The sequence below is a fragment of the Lactuca serriola genome, chromosome 9 (assembly GCF_051521515.1).
Source record: "Lactuca serriola cultivar US96UC23 chromosome 9, Lser_US96UC23_V15, whole genome shotgun sequence".
Lineage (NCBI taxonomy): Eukaryota > Viridiplantae > Streptophyta > Magnoliopsida > Asterales > Asteraceae > Lactuca > Lactuca serriola.
This window is the reverse complement of record NC_136416.1, coordinates 21457907-21463284: the sequence shown is the minus strand read 5'-3', so window position 1 is coordinate 21463284 and position 5378 is coordinate 21457907. Positions and strand designations below refer to the sequence as shown.

The window sequence follows — 5378 nt, the reverse complement described above, 5'->3', positions numbered from 1 at the left end:
CGACAAATCTAGTATGCTTTTAAACAACTTTTAATTCAACTACGTCACCTCTCTACGAGACTTGAACCTCGACATTAACAAAGAAAAACCAACATCTGATACTACTAGGCTAAAAGTCATTTTGTATATATATTGTTTAATATTTAAGTATATATTTTCTATTATGCTCGTTTCCCTCATTTACGTTCGGAAAATCGATCACAACACATCCTCCTCCTACCCTTAAATGGTCCTTCTACGCCAACAAAATATGTTATCATTTTTGTGTCATTGTGTTATTAACATAGTGTGACCGACTGATGAATTTATGTAGTTATTAAGTAATTTAGATTGGATTCTTTTCAAAAAAAAAAAAAAAAAAAGAAAAAGTAACCTAGATTTTCGGGCTGGGCCTATGTGTATGGCATGATGTAAAAAATTCAAATTTTTTTTATTTTTTTAATACTACCTTTAAAATATCGTATGTGTTACATGATATTTTATTCTAAATCTGCCATTAGAGTTATATTGTATATAAAGTTAAGTTTAGTGCCTTATCTAGTAACAAAATAATTGATAATCCAGATGACAAACCACTGCTGTTTCGATCGGTTCACATTTAAAAATAAGTTAGAATAGTTTGTTATCAACGACAAGTATAAGGTGAAAAATAATCGTGTAAGGAATTTATGAGGGTAGAAGGTGGAAAGTTGTAAAATAGATATTGAAACCGAATGCAGCCCATGGGTTTGAATAATTGGGTTGAGACATGGGACCACTAACAATGAATATATGATTAAATGTTATCCAAACGTATTCGTGTCAACCGCATGTCGCTATCCTCATTAGAGAATTGTTATTGCTTAAATCGCTGGTTATATCCGGTTAATCTATAATATTTAGAGAAAAAACAAACAACTTGAAGCAATGAATAATTTTAATGTATTTTTTCTTTTCAAATTCCATACCAAATGCGATTTGTTGATTTTGATGTGGATACTAAAAGGGTAAATTTGATTGTGTAAAAGGAAAAAATTAAAATGGGATTGTGTAAAAGGAAAAAATTAAAAAGGGGAAATTTGATTGTGTATAAAGGAAAAAATTAAAATGTGGAGGACTTAAATGTTTTTTGAACATTAGATCATAAAAAGAAAAATATCAGAACCATGATAACGTGTTTACGTGATTGTAATTATAGACAAAAACATATGTATTTATGTAATTTAATATATCACTCAAATGCTAGTTAAACTTATTAATAAACACATGTTCTTAGATGATACTAATAATTATCTTGATATTGGTAAAAACATTATTTGTTACTTTAAAAAATTAACAAGTTGTTTTTATTGAAAAAAGAAAACTTACATAAATGATCCCTATAGCTTACCAATAATGACTATTTAGTCTCCAAAATTTTTATGTGAATGGTCCATGTGGTTCAAAATGTTGGTCCTTAATCCATATAAAATGACTTATGTATCCTTTCTTGTAAAGGGACCATTCTTGCTTAATGCTTAAGGTTTTAAAGTTAGATCATCTTCTCCTATGTTTCTCTCTCATTCAACGTATTCTTCCATTGTGTGTGTGTGTGTGTTTGGCGATTTTTCTCCATGAATGGAGTTTGGAAGCTCACCTAAAGTTCTAATGAAGATTTAAGCATCCCTTCTTCATCTACTTGCTTGGAAGGTAGATTCCTTCTCTATTCCTCTTCTAATTATCGATCTAGGAGTTTATAGGATTAGTAAATTTCGAAATTCCTTCTTGTCAATGATATACATATGAGTTTTAGATTGCTAAATCAATTTCTAGTTTTAGATGCTAAATCCATTTCTTGAACCATCTTCAAGCTACAACTAAAAAATAGTTGTGAGATTTGTGAGTTTGGGTGTTGTTGATGGGTTTGGTAACCATAGATCTTTCAAATTCGAATTCAAGAATAATTAAATATTTATAATTTGGTGGTTGAAGTCCTCCTCCTTCGTTAAGGTGATTAAAAAAATCCAAACCATAAAAATAAAAAATATATATTTTATTTTTTGTATGGGGTGCTAGTAAGGATGAACATGACGAGGTCTTATTTCATAAAGTTCTAAATGCTTTATAGTTCTTCATAAGGTTGTTATCTAATCAATGGATGGTTAATTACATCTCTATGATGGAATTTTGTGATATGAACCCTAATATCATAATATAGTTGTACATTAGCAATGATAAGTTAGCCTTTGATTGTGTAATTAAGTTCAAATTTAGATATAATGAGATGATTGTTGATCCTTATGATGGTTTAATTGTTCAATGAAAGAGTTGTGATGTAATATGTGATTTCAAGGAAAATCCACCGATTGGAACGAAGGAAAAGTTCTTCTAGAACAATAATAATCTCACAAACCTTTTGTGAACACTTGAAAAAGATAAAGTGAATTCAAAACATGAAGTAAAAAGAGTTTTAAAAGTGATTTGGTGACTTAATGAATTATAAAGGTTTCATTAGAAGAGAACCACCACAACTTCACAATTATAATTGGAATCATATGTTAAGGATGGAATCATCAACTCCAAGCTTTGGATTCTTGAGTAATTGATTCATTAAGATGGTTATAAAGTGCTTGGAATTGCATTAAGAACTTATTAGTTAGTTGGAATTGATAGAAACCATGTTGGAAGCTATTAAGAGCTTTGGAGCCAAAATTTAGTGTTTGAAGCTTACTTAAGCTTCTTTATAACTCTTGTAAATTAACTTAATCATTAAGTCATGGTGATTATAGGACTTAACTTGGATAAAATAATGTTAATTGAACTTATTTAAGTCATTAGAACTCATATATACAATTTGGTGAAGTTTACTCATATATACAATTTGGTGAAGTTTGGAAGCAAATTGAGCATAGTACATTGCTTTGACAAAACACGATTGTGTAATAATCTGAGAAGAGCATGAAATTGTATTTTGAACTTGGCCCTTCCGTTTAGCATACTGACACTTCTAATACCTATATATAAGTGTAAAAAGGGTATTATAAAGCATTAAGTTGAGTTTACCAATATCTTAGAGGTATTTCTGCCATTTAAATGACTTTTATACACATCATTAGGTGGTGTTTAGGAGGCTATTGAGCATGGAAGCAAGGTATTATAGCAACACAAGTTGTTGAGGTGAGAACATACATGAAGTATATGCCATCGTTTAAATCTGAAAATGTTTTTGAAAGTATTGCTTATACTTATGTACATTAAATGATATGCGGCCTTGTGACATATATGTGCATTGCATGAAAATAATAATTTGGGACATGGTTGATTTGATAAAGACAAAACTTCAAAAATGATCCTTGTGGTTTTCGAAAATATCAAGTTTAATCCCTAAGTTCAAAAAACCTCACAGATGGTCCATGTGGTTTCAAATCTTTTAACATTTTGTCCTTCCTACTCACTCTGTTATCATTTAGCCGTTAAGTAAGGGGTATTTTTGTCATTTCACTACCCAGGGACCATTTATGAGGTTTTGTATTATTTTTTTTAAATAAATAAATAAAATTTAATATGCAAGGGGTCCCACCTCTCTCTCTCTCTCTCTCTCTCTTTTTCTCCACCGCCTGCATCCTTTCATCTTCATCAGATGGATCTCAAAAACCCAAAATCAAATGGGAATATGTGGCAAAACAAGTTCGTTCATCCCTAAACTATACAATGAACACAAGAACCCACCCCCAATTTCAACCAGATTCGTTACCTATTGTGATTTGCAGGTTTGAGATTCAACAAAAATCGAGACCCATCGTTGGGTCTCTTTGGTTAACTGATCGCGATTTCAGGATGCACAATAAGGAAATCGGGACCCTTTGTTGGGTCTCTTGGTCTCAGTTGCAATCAACAAGTCTCGACAATGTGATTCAAGATGGCTTACCGTCAGCAGCAGAACGACGGTGGCGGTATGTAGCTGGGGGCTGCTCCGATAGCTTTCTGATGCTCAATTTTTGTTTATGTTCCAGCGAGTTCCACAAGAAGGGATGGGGAGAAGCAACGACAGGTGGCTGGAGGTTGTGTGGGTGGTTTATTGAAAGAACAACGATGGAATGGTGGCGGTTTTGTGGCAGTGGGTGGCAGCCCTACTGTTGGATTTTCTTGCTTCTAGTGGTTCTCAACACGGAAGGAAAAGGGAAAGCAGTAACAGGTTTTCAAGGGTGTTTGTCAACTTGCTTGATAGAAAAGGAATCAAAGGAGGAGAGTGTGGCGGTTTATGGCGGTGGGGCTTGGTCGACCAAAACGGTGGTGTCAGCAGGTGGTGTATGGGCAGTGGGAAGTGGTAAAGTGTGACCGGAGAGGAGGCCAGAAATTGGTATCTCCAGTGGTTGTTTCTTCCACCGGTGAATCGGAGAGAGAGAGAGAGAGAGAGAGAGAAAGAAAGAAAGAAAGAAAGAGAGGTGGGACCCCTTGCATATTAAATTTTATTTATTTATTTATTTATTTTAAAAAAAAAGTAATACAAAACCTCATAAATGGTCCCTGGGTAGTGAAATGACAAAAATATCCCTTACTTAACGGCTAAATGGTAACGGATTGAGCCGGAATGATCAAATGTTAAAAGTTTTGAAACCACAAGGACCATCTGTGAGGTTTTTGAACTTAGGGATTAAACTTGATATTTTCGAAAACCATAGGGACCATTTTTGAAGTTTTGTCTTTGATAAATGATATATGTTTTAGAAAAGTAATTTTGCAGTATCCTTACTTGTGCATCACATATAGGATACGAACTTATAATGTTTTAAACCAACGAGTGATTCCTTACAGGACAATGTACGTAAGGGGGCCATTCCCTTTGAGTGGGCGGAAGTGATTTTCGTGACTCACAAGCTACAAGATTGGGGATGGAATTTGCAACTTCATTCCATAATAGATATGTTAATGGTTGTATGACTCTCTAAAGTAGATCATAAGGAGTGATTCCTTTTATATGACCATGTTGTCATAAATTGATTCATTTATTAATTCAATGGCAACGAATTAGATTGGCATGATGCATCAATTCGGGTAGAGCCATTGTGACATCCCCAATTTCACGGTCAAAAAAGACTAATTTGTTTATGTTTTATTTAAAAATCAAAGTATCATTTTGAAGAATAATGTTGCAGAATTTGTTCCAAAAAATATGATAAAGATTTTATCAAATCATTTTTGAAGAAATGTGTTTAATTATGTTAAAAACGTTGGGATGTCATTGTTAATACAATACATAAGCATAAACAAAAATTGTACATGCCTTACAAACGTCTATTATTCTAATTAGCTATAATCCATAGATCCTTCATCAAATCATCACTCTTGTGCTCTTTTGCCACTATCTGTAAACCGAGTGGGTCAGGCTTAAGAGCCTGGTGAGCACATAGGGTTTTCAA

The 5378-nt window shown here is 33.1% G+C and overlaps 1 long non-coding RNA gene across 1 annotated transcript; it reads left to right on the top strand.

The window, feature by feature from the left end:
- The first annotated feature begins 1465 nt into the window (after positions 1–1465).
- Positions 1466–5008, top strand: LOC145077031 (uncharacterized). The gene is made up of 3 exons (XR_013692914.1): positions 1466–1668; positions 3075–3135; positions 4774–5008. It is a non-coding gene; the product is annotated as an uncharacterized LOC145077031 (long non-coding RNA).
- The last annotated feature ends 370 nt before the right edge of the window (positions 5009–5378 follow it).